At 37.4% G+C, this 16,421-nt stretch overlaps 1 protein-coding gene and 1 long non-coding RNA gene across 2 annotated transcripts in view; one reads left to right on the forward strand and one right to left on the reverse strand.

The window, feature by feature from the left end:
• The window catches only part of plekhf2 (pleckstrin homology domain containing, family F (with FYVE domain) member 2), a 39,390-nt gene that overhangs the window by 8,420 nt on the left and 14,549 nt on the right, over positions 1-16,421 (forward strand). The gene's annotated exons all lie outside the window — the stretch shown is intronic.
• LOC309717846 lies at positions 13,622-14,648 on the reverse strand. Its single transcript, XR_014279827.1, has 2 exons — positions 14,492-14,648; positions 13,622-13,835 (listed from the first exon to the last, which is right to left on the reverse strand). It is a non-coding gene; the product is annotated as an uncharacterized lncRNA (long non-coding RNA).

Genomic DNA, 16,421 nt, shown 5'->3' on the forward strand with positions numbered 1-16,421 from the left:
TCTCTGCTGTATAGCTAACATTAGCTAGACTGTGCTAATATAAGGTTGAACAGAGCAGCTTAATTGTGTCCCACAAAAATAGTGTCTTTGTGGTGAAAGCGAGGAAGAAGGTGCATATGTAAGCATGTGTGGAGGCACACCCATCTTTTCTCCAGCTCCACCGCCTGGATTGCAGTGCGCAATGTGATATCCCCGTGTTGGTGGTGTTCTGTATTATCATAACAGTGATGGTCAAGGCTCAACTGACCCGTCACGTTGTCCTAACATTCAGCAATTGTTAAAATTATCACTAGCAACCCAACATTAGTAAGCTATATTTGGCTAACAGGAAATCTAACTTGATGCTGCATTTATTATATTGTATAAATTATTAAAGAAAACTGGAGACAGCTGAATCATCAAAGACTGTCACACCAAGAGTAATCTGACCAGTTTGCTCATAGGGAAACACTAGACTTGAAAGTCCTGTGCTAAATTGAGTGCATTGTCCAATAGTAAATCTCTCAAGCTTTTGTTTCAGACAGGTGAAAAAGTGAATTGTAAAATATACGCTGTGTGGGGAAAATGCTGCACCTCAGTAGTTTATTTGAACTCGTTCTAGAATACAGGAGATTGGACTTAATGCACTTACAGGTGACAATTCATTTTTTTTTTTTTTTTATAACTTTTTATTTATCATTTTACAGAGCAGAAGTGTTGTACAATTGAATAAATCATGCTGTCTTTCTGTTTTTGGACATTGAACAAGCCTTTTGATCATGTAGGTCAGTACTTTGAATATCTTTTCAATTATAAAAAGCATTAAATATTTGCATAAGTCACATACAACAGCTTTTCTATGAGACTAATAGGGGACTAAAGTAACAGTACAAAACTAAGAAGAAGAGCATGTCCTGTAAGCATCTACTTTCAGCATTAGTACTTCTCATTTTCATTTCAGGCCACACCATTACTCAACACTTAAAGGTCTTCCATAGTAAGTCACAGTTTCACTTCGGGTTTTTTTTTTTTAATGTGGCCCCAGCAGAGCATGTTTTACTTTTGTTACTCTAATTTGGCTTGTCTGTGTCATTTGTGCTCATGAACCATGTCCAGTTTTTCAGATTTCATGTCGGTGCTTATTCTTGTTAGATTTAAAGTATTATTATCCTACACTGGAAAGCTTTTTAGTGTTAGGCAAACAGTCTACTGAATATACTCAGCCTGTGCAGTGACATGAAGTAACATGGTTATAATCTTTATATTTCTCAGAATATCATTTTTCCTTCCTACAGATGCTCAGGGGTGTAAAACAAAGCCAGGCTTTCTTGTATTAACCTGCTTGACATAACTTACAATCACAGTCAGAAATAATGAGTATCACAATGAAGATTAGTTTCTCCGGAAACCCAGGCGCTGTGCTTCAAGTGAACGCTCACTTAAAAGGGGCGATTGGCATTTTACTAACCCATTAATCTTACTTAACTGTTTTCACGTTTTTTAATCTTATCACTGGTGCATCTCAGTGTGTTTGTTTTGGTTGTCTGTCATCAAGTTTGTATTTGACCTGAGAGAGAGAGAGAAATTAATAAATACTTAATAAATAATCAGAAATTTAGTAAGAGAAATTATTTTGTTGTTGGGATAATTTTCAGTTGTCAAATTGATCATTTGAATATTTCCATTTCTTAGGTAACTATTCTATAAGGTATCATTGTCATGATGTCATCCAGCATGTTATCAGATATTCATTTGTTGTGTAGATATCTGGTTTCTGTTTAGGGGATTCATGTTTTATTAAAAAAAAAAACATGTAAATATATACCGTCTCTTCGTGTCCAACTGACATCAGTCACAGCAGTAGTTATACTTCAATTCACATCATTGTTGCTGGCTCAAACTTGCTGGTAGATTTCATACTGTCATACCAGAAATTTTTTCATTGTTTGCACAGAAGGAAATCCCCCCCCCCCCCCCCCCAAAAAAAAAAAAACAAACAAAAAAAAACTATGTACAGTATCCAAGTGCTTCACAACAATATCTTGTTTTCCTGGCATAGGGACAGCTCTTATTCTCTGCTGTGTTCATTGGTTGAGTGAGCAGCGAGGCTTCAGAGTGTGACAGTAAGCGTGGTGCACAGTGGGAGGGAAAAAGTATTAGAGCTTTTGCTCCTTGGAAATTTCTTTCAAAGACAATTATTGTGCTGTCATTTCTGTTGCAGTTCCTCATGAAGCAATGTCTCGAACCTGTGTGGTGATTTTTGTTGTGAGTCTTTGCTGCAGCTGCCACTATAGATTACTACAAAGCTCCAAAGCTCAACTCAAGACATTCAAGACAGCTAGATTTACAATAATAATTTCACAGTGTACATATTTGTCTGTTTATATGCTGCATACTAAAAAATAGTAACCTCATGTTACTATAGGGTTGCCTTAACATCGAAACTTTTTTCACACCTTTGTTTTTCCAAGAAAAACAAGATGACTATATTAATCTTCTGCTAAAGTAGCACATTTGTCTATAAGTACACTTTATGGTGTTTCCATAGCTCTCTGAAATTAAGGGGATCCTTCAGCTAATAAAACACATTAGAGAACTTGAGTACCTCAAAGTACTGTAATAAATCAGATAGTTAACTGGCTTGAAATATAGTTGGTTAACCACCCAGATATTTGATGTAAATTATGAGGCATTAATTCAATTCATTTTCTTTCATTTTTATTCATACAGCACCAAATCGCAACAAAAGTTTCCTCAATGCACTACTTACAATAGTACAAAGAAAACAGAGTAAACCTCAATAATCATGTGACCCCCCCCTATAAACAAGTGCTTTGGCGACAGTGGGAAGGAAAAACTCCCTTCTAACAGGAAGAAACCTCCAACAGAACCAGGCTCAGGGAGGAGCGGCCATTTGCTGTGACCAGTTGGGGTCACAATTTGAAGCTGGTTCTCGAGGGAACCCTGTGGAACTCCATAATTAACCTTAGTGTGCGAAGAGGACTCTCCATTTATATAAACAAATTGGAGTCTATTAGGTAGATACGATTCAAACTACTGCACCGCAGTACCTTTAATGCCTACAGCATACTGTAATCGCTGTAATGAAATATTATGGTCAGCAGTATCAAATGCTGCACTGAGGTCTAGGTAACAGAGGTAAGTCCACTGTCAGAGGCCATACGACGATTATTTGCGACCTTCACTAAAGCTGTTTCCATAATGTGATGAGCTCTGAAACCTGACTGGAAATGTTCAAATAAGCCATTTTTCTGCAGATGATCTGTTAGCTGTTTGACAACTAGACTTTAAAGATTTTTTGAGATTGGCCAATAATTACCTAAGACAGCTGGGTCAGTGATGGCTTTTTAAATAACAGTTTAACTACTGCCAGCTTGAAGGCCTGTGGTACACAGCTTAATTGAGATAGGCTGATCATATTTAAGATTGAAGTATTAATTAATGGTAGGACTTCTTTGAGCAGTCTTGTTGGAATGGAGTCTAAGAGACACATTGATGGTTTGGAGGAAGTAATTACCCTAGTTACTCAGAAAGATCAATTGTAGAAAAAAACTCTAAATAAATATCAGTGGTAACTGTACATAATGTTACGTCTGTGAGATGATTATGAGTAAATTTTTTCTCTATTGATTAAAATTTTATTTGTTTTATTTAATAGTAAGATGTTTGAGCTTTACAGAAGGCTTTTTTTAAAGCAGCAAACTCTATTTCCACGTAAATGACGATCTTATAAAATAGTGAGACGCCATTTCCTCTCCAGCTTACAAGTTATCTCCTTTAAGGTGTGCATTTGAGAGTTATACGAGGGAGTCAAGTACTTCTGATTTGAAGCTTTCTTTTTCATACATAGTGAAGAAGTAAAATTATTAACAAGATAATCGACCTCTGTGGATGTAGCATTCAGGTAGCTGCTCTGCTCTGTGGTGGCACAAGAAGATAACAGTGGATGAATTATATCCCTAAACTTTGTTATAGCACTTTCATAAATACATCTACTGTGATGGAATATATTCCCCACTGCTGTATAATATATTATTGTAAATTTAGATGTTATTAGGAAATGATCAGACAAAAGAGGGTTTTCAGAAATACTGTTAAATGTTCAGTTTCTATTCCATAGGTTAGAACAAGATCTAGAGTGTGATTAAAATGGTGGGTGGGTTCTTTTACATTTTGAGAGAAGCCAATTGAGTTTAATAATAGATTAAATGAAAAATTTATTTTGCTTGTCCTCACTTTAGCACAGAGAAGTTAGTCGGATATGGACAGTATTGCAAACATGAACAGTTAGTGACAGCTAAAATCAGTTGAGTAGGCTGTGTGTGTTTAGGATGGAGGATGGGTTTAGTTTAGTTTCACTTTCAGGGTACTAAAATCAGAGGTAGATATAGTGATAAGACTTGTGATTCAAACACCACTGGTGTTTTGTTATGCATAGTTGTTCACGTGTACACAGTAGATACTAGAAAATAAAATAATTACTTGCTATTAAGTAACAAATAGATAAATACTATTTACTAGTATTAGTAGTATTGGTATTTAATGCTAATACTACTAAAAAGAACAGTACCATTCTTAATTATAGCCATTACAAAACACAGATATTTGTAAAAGTTTATATTATAATATCCAGGACTGTGGTAGTAGCTTCTTTCCAGTTTTACTTTACCCTTAGGATTGAATTGGCAGCCTCCAGTTGTTTTCTGTTATTTGGATAGAGTGGGAGTGAATGGGCCGGAGAGATTTGGGGGAAGAGATATAACAAATTCTTTTCATGGTGCATATAGAAACACCCTGAATTAACCAGAAAGAAATGGAAACCGTACAGCCAAGCCAACACTTGGGTCACAACTTGCTAGTATATATATATATGTGTGTGTGTGTGTGTATGTGTATATGTATGTATGTGTATGTATATATATATATATATATATATATATATATATATATATATATATATATACTAGTATTAGTAGTGTTGTAGTATTGGTATTTAATGCTAATACTACTAAAGCAGCACGTTTCAGCATGTATTTGACGCAACAGCTTGCTAGATTGCCTGGTTGTGCATTAAATCTGTTTGAACCTGTATGTGTGACAGATTAAACTTACATTGCTGCTGACTGTAATGACAGAAGGGAGGTGCGATGAAACGATTTCCTTCCCGTGTTGAGGCTTTCCCAGGCAAAGTAAAGATCTCAGCAAATCAAAACGGTGATACTACCACTCTGTTACACGCTGAAGTTCCCCGTGCTTGCTCTGTAGTAAAGGTTTTATAGTGATAAGATGTCCAGAGAGTATGTACTTTGGCATCCCAGACTATTACTCACTGAAGTGGCCCACAAGCCAACACTTGGGTCACAACTTGCTAGTATATATATATATATATATATATATATATATATATATATGTGTGTGTGTATATATACTAGCAAGTTGTGACCCAAGTGTTGGGGCTTGGCTGTACGGTTTCCATTTCTTTCTGGTTAATTCAGGGTGTTTCTATATGCACCATGAAAAGAATTTGTTATATCTCTTCCCCCAAATCTCTCCGGCCCATTCACTCCCACTCTATCCAAATGTGTGTGTGTATATGTGTTTAAATATATATATATATGTGTGTGTATATATATATATATATATATATATATATATATATATATATATATATATATATATGTATGTATGTATGTATAAATTTTTATTTTATTTTTTTAAACTTAAATATTCACAAAATGTCTTTATGGATAACCTATGGAAATTAAATGACTAGGATGACTCTGTTCCACAGTATATGGGTGTGGATGACTTAAGTCTTGCGCAAAATCTAAAGCAAACATGGGCAGGGATAACTTTTAGGTGCCTTTTTGCCCCTCTCTTCCTTTGCATTCTATGCCTACTGTGTATTTCAAGTGATGTGTATGTTTACTGAGGGTTTTTGAGTTTTACTCTATGCTTCACAGTAGACAGTGTTTTGCTTGATTGTCCAGTTACATTTTATCTAATGTACCTATCTGTGGTCCAGGAATTTAAAACATCTTTATGATTTCTGTCATGTTACAAAAACTTGATTCTAAAAGTGTGACGATTTGGTCTGCAGCACTGGTTTTCTATTCTAAAGACTTAAGTGCAAGAAAGAACACAAACAATCAATGTAAAGTTTTATGAGCCCTAGCCTTTTGATAAATTTCAGCCAGTGGCTCTTGTTGGGAATCCGCAGCACGTTTCAGCATGTATTTGACGCAACAGCTTGCTAGATTGCCTGGTTGTGCATTAAATCTGTTTGAACCTGTATGTGTGACAGATTAAACTTACATTGCTGCTGACTGTAATGACAGAAGGGAGGTGCGATGAAACGATTTCCTTCCCGTGTTGAGGCTTTCCCAGGCAAAGTAAAGATCTCAGCAAATCAAAACAGTGATACTACCACTCTGTTACACGCTGAAGTTCCCCGTGCTTGCTCTGTAGTAAAGGTTTTATAGTGATAAGATGTCCAGAGAGTATGTACTTTGGCATCCCAGACTATTACTCACTGAAGTGGCCCAATTCCGATGTTTGTAATTCCCTGTCAACAAGCTTAATGGGGATGCACCCATTGTGAAATCCAGTCAATAGTTGATACCATTATATATTTTTCTGATTATTTTTCCCTTTTGTGTAACTGAAACATGTGCAGTGTTCAGTCTTTCAGTACTCAAATGAGTTTGACAGCTTAACTTAGTTTTTTTTTTTTTTTAACTGTAATTTCTTTTTTAAAGGATTTTTTTCCCATATCTTTTGAGTATTTTCTGTTAGATTTTTGTGCGTTTTTTTTTTAATATCTTCATGTGGTATTCTTTCAGTGACACCAGTGTCACTTAGACAAAATGTTTGACAGAAAATAACATTATTATTATTATTATTATTATTATCATTATTATTGCTAGTAGTACTGGCATAGACACCCTTTTCCTCTCAAAACTACCTGAAATCTTCATTGCATAGTTTCAACAAGGTTACATAAACATACCTCAGAGATTTTGTTCACATTGATACGATAGTATCAAACAGTTGTTCTTCAGCTGCACATCTCCCGTTCCAACACATTGCAAAAGTGGATTGGGATCTGGAGACTGTGGAGGCTATTTGAGGACAGTGAACTTAATGTTATGTTATAAAAATTGGTCTGAGAATGTTATCCTGCTGGAAGCAGCCATTAGAAGATGGGTACACTGTGGATGCTGTGGATGGTCAACAGGAATACTGTGTTATAATAATGTGTTGTTTATTCAGAGATGCTCTTCTGCATGCCTCGCAGCAAGCGGCTGTTGAAGTTACTGTTGCCCTCCTTTCAGTTCAGGGCAACCTGACTCTTTTCCTGTGACCTCTGAGACATACGGTATTTTCAGCGAGAACTGCTGCTCACTATTCTGATGCTGGGTTTAAATTTCAGCTTGCTGTCTGGACCGTCTTCATGCGTTGCTGTCAGCAGCTCGTCATGAGTTGCTATCATATGATTGGCTGTTTAGACATTTTCATTAACAAGCAGTTGAACATAATAAATAATAAAGACCCTTGTGAATGTAGAAAAGTAAAGTTGCTTGTGTACCAAACAAAAGAAATATTGAAGCACATGTTGATTTGTTTTTAAATGTGTGATATTATAAATTGAGGTGAAAGGGTGAGTTTATTAAAATGGATGTTATTTAATTTTTAGTAAAGGGCTTGCTTTGGGATCTGCTTTTTTTGTAAATAAAAAAAAAAAGACTCTCTGAAGGAATGTGTGATTGTAATTTAGAACATTTCCTAAGAGGTTACTGTGCAGTAATAAAGCAATAAACAACTTAATAATATTGAAATGGTGACACCATAGTTTTATAATCTGTGGTAAAGGATATCTCAGTTTTAACTTTTACTCTGAAAGTTTCTTTGTGGCTCCTGGAAGTTAAATATCTCCTGATCTCAGTGACCCTAAAAGGGAAACGGTTTCATTTGGGAAGGGATTTAATCACTCTGCTGATCAATGTTTGAAGACAGCTAAAGTCAGAATGGGAAATGACTGTTTAGATGATTTACTTTTTTAAGTTCTGGGGGCTAAGATGAAGAATATTAAGCTTCATTATGTAATTAGTGATAATTGCTTGTGGCCTCTGGGAAATTTTATTGTAGTTTGTTCTACAAATATTTGTGTAATGTTCTCGTGGAACTTCTTTTGAGTATTTTTTCCTTGGGAAGAGAAACTTTAAATCATGATTGGGCCCATTAAAACGGTGGTGATTATTAGCGTGACATTTACAGGTAAAAGAGCGTTGACTGTTTGGCAGAAACCGATGTCTTAGAGTAGCCGACCTGTTATTTGTCAAGAGTTTTTGGCCTGTTATTAGTGTGATTTTAACCCTGGACGTATCTCATTTAGAAAAGTGGGTTTTCCCCCCACTTGATGGCCTCTGAAGAACAGAGTGTTTATAGGACTGGTGGCAGTTGTCATTACCTCAGTAAACTGTTTCCACTTTTCTTGCACACAAGTGAACTAGGGTAGGATGGAAATATTAGTCTTCTCTGGTTTGAGTAGTCTTAAGGGGAAGCCCTGTGTCACTATCATTTGCATGAAGTGTGAGAATTTGCTCTTAGATATGACATGAGGCAGTTCCTCTTGGAGGTGCAATATAGTTCTTAACAGTAATTCAGCAAGTGAGAATTATGTTTACTATGCTGACAACATCAGAAATTGGGATAGGTTAAAGATCGATACTGTCACGGTGGGATGCGTTATGGTAATGTAGATAATCGCTTCTACATTTTTTTTTTTTTTTAACGTTAACGATAAGAATAAGCATTACAGCTCTTTATCATACTCAAATACACAGTGTGTTAATATATAGGAAGTGTTTTGAAAAGGAAAGCTGTGGTAATTAATCTTGGGAGGATGAGTTAGGGCTGAACTAGTTTCTAGTTAGCTCAGTAGGTTTGAGGAAACACTGGCCAGAGTTTCTTTCACAAATTTGATGTGATAAAGAACAGGATTAGGAGTGAGGATGGCATGCTTTCTGCTGTCTCTAATTTACAATAGACTAATTTACACAAATGCTGAGGTACAAGAGGCAGGACGTTTTTCTCCTCAACGTGGTCTTTGTCCCATTAGAAATAAACAGTGTCCCTTATTTGGATTTTACTGAATATTGTTATAAAGAGTGTATTGTTTCAGACAAAGACTTTATCGAGAGATTAGAAAAGTACTTTAAATTTTAAATTTCAATGAGCTAAAGTCTCAAGGAACACTCGAGAAACTTTTCAAGAAAGAAAATAACAGCAAAGTGAAACAATGAGGGAGAAAAACTGGTACACGTTGTTTAACTGATATTTATTCCATAATTCTTAGAGAAAATTTTCGCCTTCTGTGGGATTGAAGAGTGGCTCTGAAGATTTTATATTGAAAGTGAAGTACAGTTAGTTATAAAGCAGGGCGATATGACCACAAATATTTATCACGATATACATTTGAAAATTTGCAATAACTATATAACTGACGATATAATTGACACTAGACAAAATACTTTACAACTCCACATCTTTATTAGTGCAAAAAAAACCCCAAAACATCAATGTATTTTCACTTAAACAAGCAGCTGTTTTTTTTTATCTGCATTAAAGTTATATAAAAATTTTACAGTGCAAATGCAAATTGCTTGCTGACAGTTTAACCAAAAGGCATTTCCAGTGGAAATTGGCCGACATATCCTCAGCATAACCATGTATAATATCCACAAAACTTAAAAAGAGGTTATGCACACACAATACGGTAATATTATGTTGAAGCACAGTACGTATCACTCCGTGAGGCGCCTGCCTACGATAGCCGTAATGCTCCGACAATCCATCAAGCGGTGCAGGTTCGTAGCTTAGCAAAGTCGTACTAAAACATTTGACAGATTTTCGAGCGCCGTGTACCACATAAAATCGTTTCGAGGTCAGTAAACACAAACAGAATTCATACATAAGGCGCACGGGATTATAAGGGGCACTGTCGATTTTCGGAAAAATCAAAGGATTGATTTTAAGTGTGCCTTATTTTCAAAAGAACACGGTAATAACGACGACCCGCTAGCATGCTCTACCAAAAATAGTCCTTTGTTGTATATCTTCCGGACGGAAGCCAAACCAGTTCCACACTACTGAAGTTGCAGCATTTTTACAAACCAATTCTGAGTCATCTGTTTCATTCAACGACCCGCTTTCGCCCTTCTCATTCTCTGTCGCCGCCATGCTTTTTCCGCCATGTGCTTATGAAAACAACCCGTATTCTATCAGGATGTTTCATTTTCTTATCGTTGCCCAACATTATACCGCTATTACCGTGAAAGGTATGATATGGCCCAGCCCTAGTTATAGCCGTATCCATAAAAACTTTCTGACCGAGTAGACTAAATAAAAAAAGATAATAATCTGCAGGTTTATTGATATTATTTTTAATGCTGATGTAAACTCTGGAGAATTTTACTGTGTATCTACATGATCTCGATAATGATATCCTGTCTAGATATATTTCTCAGAAGTTTCCCAAACTTGCTTATAGCTTAAGATCCCCTAACTGGACCGGATTCAAGCCTGTGTCTAGAGAAGCTATGAATCCTTTTCCAGTTAATGATGGGGAATGTAGTCATGCATGTCGTAAAAGATTAATAAATAATTTATGTCAACTTACAGGAAGACATAAAGTGATAACTGTGGGGGTTTTTTGGGGGAGTTTTTTTTGTCTTTTTAAAAACAGTGCAATTCAGCCTGATACTAGATTGATAAGAACTCCTGTTGATTTACTAAGTGAGCAAAGTCTACCAGTTATTCAATTCAATTTTATTTATATGGTGCCAAATCACAACAACAGTCACCTCAAAGTGCTTTATATTGTGTGTCATGATGTGAAGAAGGCACTTTCGGCTCCCCCCTTATTTCCCAAAGGACCACAACAAGTGGATCCAGATGTTTTTTGGGTTTTTTTTTTTTTTTTTTAATTTATTTATTTTTTAATCACACAGATTTTATGCCAGATCCATTTCCTGACTGAGCCCTCCTATTTACCCCGGCTTGAGACAAGCATTGGGAGTACACAAGCTTGTAACCCCTGGAGGACAAGTTTGTGTCTTCTCCCAGAATCAAATCAGGGGTCTTTCAAATGTAAAACAAATTTTTTAACTACCACACTACTCTAATAAATATTAAATAATGGCAGTGCTGTTTGTGATTCATGCACTTTTTTGTTCATTTTACATGCAAGAAGCAAATATCCAGTGCCATGTGGCATTTGTTGTGTAAAATCACAGTAAAATTCTGGTGTTCCAAAAGTTGTTTTCAGGTTACAGACACAAATACTGGTTCAGAGACTAGCCTCCAATCCCTTTATCTGGTGTTCATTCTCACACGGCAGCTCTGTAATCCTTTGTAATGACATGACAGGATGTTGTTGGCACATAGCAGCAGGGTGCTGCGTTCAGGTCAGCAACAAGCAGATAAGACCTCTGTGAAGGAGACCGTGGTCAAAGAGCTGTCCCGTTAGCTTTCAGTCAGACTGGGTATATCTGAATGCAATACATGTGTTTAGTATTTCATCAGGAACTACAAGGAAAAAAATCTCTTACAGTGGAATAATAACTCCTCTGTGCACTTTTTTTCATAATAGACAAAAGTAGTACAATGAATTTTCAGATTCGAGAAATTGAGACTAATAAAACACTGGGACACAACCACATGGTAATTAACACATAATGCACTACACACAAGCATAAGACATCAGCAACTTTCTGAGACTACGTCCACACTAATGCGTTTTCTCTCCGTTTTGGCCTCCCGTTCACACTGAGACGGCGTTTTTGCTGAAGGAAAACGCATACATTTGGAAACGGTGCTTTCGTGTTGTAGTGTGGACAGCAAAAATGGAGACTTTCTAAAATGATGATGCATGTTAGTCATATGATGCAGACATGTGACCAATTTAACTAAGATAGCAGAGGGCATTATACAGCAGTTGTTTATTTTGCTCTGTTTTGACAGCCCTATTAAAGATTAATCAGTCTGTACATGCTTCAGATAGCTTTTCTTCAAATTCTTTAACTCTCACTCGCTTTTGTAACTTTGTACTTTTGTGTTACTCGCAGCAATAACTCCACCTCATTGTTAGTCCACTTAAAAAACTCTGGGCTTTTCCTCAACATTTTGCCACGACGTTTCAAAGAGCCCGAAAGTAAATAAGCGGCAGACAGAAATGAGGCAGGTCGAATCTTATTGTGTTTCACGCATGCGCAGTACTGGAGCGTAAGCGTTTTCGTCCGTTTCAATGTGGACGCGCAACTCTGTGAAAACGACTGAAAATGCTAGTGTGGACGCAGAGTGTTTTCAGACAAAAATGCCGTTTTCAAATCTATCCGAACTAGTGTGGACGTAGCCTGAGGTTACGTTGGCTCTACAAAGATTCCCCGCAGCAGTCTAGCGATACAGTGGTAGTCTGCTTCTGATTGTCCTGAGAGTAGGGCTGTGCGATATGACCAAAATCTCATATCCTGATACAGGATATTTGTCATCCCGATAACTATGTATATCACAAAATAGTGCTTTTTCTGTAAATTCTTTGAATCTCCGGCATCTCGACTTGTGTGAAGTGTTTTCAGCTTGGCGAGTGTTTTGACCAATGCATTAAACGATATATTATGATATATAAGCTGTAACGGCCGCCATTTTCTTTGCGATTATTTATTACAACCACTGCCTAAGCGAAAACCTGTAGTGATCCTGTATGTGTCAGGAGTATCGGAGCACTTGAGACGCATTTTTTCTAAACAGTGTCTCTGTGGCTTTCAAACCCCAAAACACTCTTCACCAAAAATTGGTCCACCCCAAGGATCGTGTCCCCTGACACAAACAGAGTAACATTGCCAGGATGTATACATCGGGGAAACCAAACAACCTCTGATGAAGCGGATGGCACAGCACAGAAGAGCTACCTCGTCAGGCCAGGACTCCGCAGTCTATTTACACCTACAGGCCTGTGGACACTCTTTCATTGATGAGGATGTACACATCCTGGACAGGGAGGAATGCTGGTTTGAGCGGGGAGTCAAGGAGGCCATTAACGTGAAAGGGGAAAGACCATCTCTGAATCGAGGAGGGGGCCTAGGGGTACATCTTTCGCCATCATACAATGCTGTGATTGCAGCCATTCCCCAACTCTCTGTGAATGGTACTCATTAGAGCAGGGCGATATGGCCAAAAATATTTATCACGATATATATTTGAAAATTTGCGATAACGATATAACCGACGATATAATTGATGCGAGACAAAATACAACTCCACAACATTACTAGCGCAAAAAGACAACCTTCCATTTATTTTCACTTAAACAAGAAGCTGGTTTTTATGTACATTAAAGCTTTATAAAAATGTAACAGTGCAAATGCAAATTCCTTGCTGAAAGTTTAACCAAAAGGCATTTCCAGTAGAAATGGGCTGACATATCCTGAGCATAACCATGTATAATATCCACTGAAGTTAAAAAGAGGTGCTTTGAAACATTAAACTGCAGTGTGCAGTACGCATTTTTCGGACCATAAGGTGCACGGGATTATAAGGCACATTAAGCGAAACAAAGCAGTCAGATAAATCAAACTTTATTAAACTCATTCTTCTTGCTTCCTCCACTTCTGTACCATTGATTCATTAATGTTGAATTCTCTGCAGCTGCTCTATTCCCATGTTGTTGCAGTATATTAATGACTAACCTCGTATTGTGGATGGATTATCTCAGTTGTTCTCCTGACTGAAGTTTGGTCCGTTTACAGCATCCTGCCATGCGATTGCATTTGTCTCTAACCATGAAGAACCTTCACGTTAACTTTTATAAGTGGAAAAGTGTTAGTGTTCGTCCTCCAGCTTCACTGTTTATGTTATGCTAACATAGCTGTGTCGCTAGTGATCACGTAGCACATCATTATATACCAGCTAGCCCAACTTCAGTAACCCTACAAACGTCACTGCTGTTTAGTTTCCTGTCTTCATTTATGTTGGAAGTGATAGCAGAGCTGTACGTTTGATTTTTTTCAGAAATCTCTCAGTCAGAACATGCAATATCATGCTTAGGTAACTAGCGAAACTAGCGAGCTAACTTCCGCTAGCTTCCTGCTAACTTCTAACTCCGTTAAATGTAATAACTTTTGTTTTCATGGATGCCTGGAAGTTAAACTTTATAGTTACACCTGGTAAAGCAGCAATGCTGATCGTTTTATTAAAGATGAAAGAATTTAGACAGTTTTTAACTCTAAGTGATGCTGCAGTGTTGTTTGACCTGAAGCATACGGAGTTTAGGACCCAGATTACTCCCAGATTTAAGAGCATCTTAGTCCGACAAATATGACAATAACAACGGCCGCTTGCATGTTCTGCAAAAAAATGTGCTTTGTTGTGTATCTGACGGACAAACACCAAACCAGTTCCACATCACGGAAGTTGCACCATTTTTACAAACCAATTCTGGTTCATCTGTTTCACTCAACAATCGGCCATGTGCGTATGAAAACAAAGGCACTGCGCATGCGCGTTTTACTCCCATTCTATCGCGATATTTCATTTTCCTATCGTTGCCTAACATTATACCGGTATTACCGTGAACGGTATAATATGGCCCAGCCCTAGTACTCATGGCCATTGATCAGTGGTTGTTGATCAATGGTCATGAGAATTTGCATAATTATGATTAAGGAACTGACCTCCCAGCCCATTGTTCCTTCAGTGGGCTGGTTTCAGTCATTATGCAAATATCCTGTTTATAAGATTGGGGAAACCTGCAGTCAGCTAAGACTGAAGAAGTCACTTGGATGAGTGGCAAAACATTTCTCCCACTGAAAACGCTACATCCAGATGAACAGAATCAACTTTTGGAGGTATTTATTACATGGTGTGCTGCTGGGAAAAGCCTCTTCTAAAGTTTGAGTCTCCATACTCTTTCACCTGATTCTTGCGTAGGTGGTAGAAGAGGTTTGTCGTGTTTGAGTCTGTGGTGGGGACAGGTTTGCGGCATAGTTTTCCGTTTTCTGCTGTGTCAGACTTTTCATAACCAAACCATGTCCATGCTACAGAGGTAGCCCCTCGTTTAGGAATAAGGTCCTTGATTTGTTTTGACTGGTCCTTTTATTTGGAGCTGCCTGTTCCTGCTTCATTTTCACTGGCTATGCTGGTATTCTCTGTGCCCCGATGCCTAAACAGTGTATTTTGCGACACCATGAAACAAAGGATGGCGTATAATTTGAAATGATAGATGTTTTCATATCATCATCCGATATATTTTGTCATATCGCACAGCTCTACCTGAGATCTATTCAAACTGGGAATGATTTGGTTTTTGTCTCACTTTGGATGAAGTTTATCATCATGCATAATTAAATTTATGCATGCTAAGTTTGTGTGGTTTTCCTACTGGTGATATGTGGGCCAACATGTCAGACCTGTTGAACTCCTCGTATACATGGACAGAATTTAAACTTTACAAAGGAGAAAATTGGGTGGGGAAATTTTAGTTTCTGCCTTATTAATTATAATGTTAATATAAATCTTCCCTTTACATTCAGTGTCAAAACACTGTCTGTACCATTTGCTTTTAGATCAGATTTGCTGCTTTTAAAATGAAGACACCTTTGTACTGATCGGTTCTAAAGAATATGTTTTAATGCTTTATCATTTGTAATAAGAGCAGCAGCTTAAAGAGATGTAGAATGGAAAAGGCAAGAACAAAGACACTGCCTCATCATTGATGGCCTCCACCCTCACATTCTCTCCTCTGGATAAATGGGTGCCCTTGTGTCCGTGTTTGCTGTTTACAGTCTACAGAATGGCTCTTTCTCTCTTCCCTGCCCTGCTTTCACCATCTTTACTCTCTCCCTTTAGCGTCTGACTCATTGCTGTCACTGCTTCTTACTTCCCAGACTTCCCAGTGCGGTGTCCACTGGTGGTTTAATTGCTGGTCATACTAAAGTCTTGAATCACCCACGTCATCTTTTCGTATATTCCAGAGAAGTCTTCTTTCACAAATATCTCAAACATCTTGTTTGCAAACCACAACCAAATTACAGAAAAGGCAGTTTCTCTGACAATTCCCACGAGTTGGCATATTCATGCTATTATCTATGTAATTTTGAGAGTACGTGCTATACTCAAGAAAATCTCAAGAGTTTTTAAGGCCATTTTACACTGCTTGAAAATTGTTAAATGAGAAATTGCATCTAATTCTGAAGTTCAAAGTTAACAAGTGCCATGTAATAATGACTGTAACCAAGAGGTCCGCCTGCAGTAGAAACACTTAACATAGGTGGTTATTTATAATTAAGTGTGAGATTGTTTTACACTGGCATCACCTTGGCAACTCGAAAGTAAAACCTTGTTTTTGCTTATTTGTTTGCAAA

Source organism: Aulonocara stuartgranti (genome assembly GCF_965226115.1).
Source record: "Aulonocara stuartgranti genome assembly, chromosome: 11".
Taxonomy (NCBI): Eukaryota; Metazoa; Chordata; class Actinopteri; order Cichliformes; family Cichlidae; genus Aulonocara; species Aulonocara stuartgranti.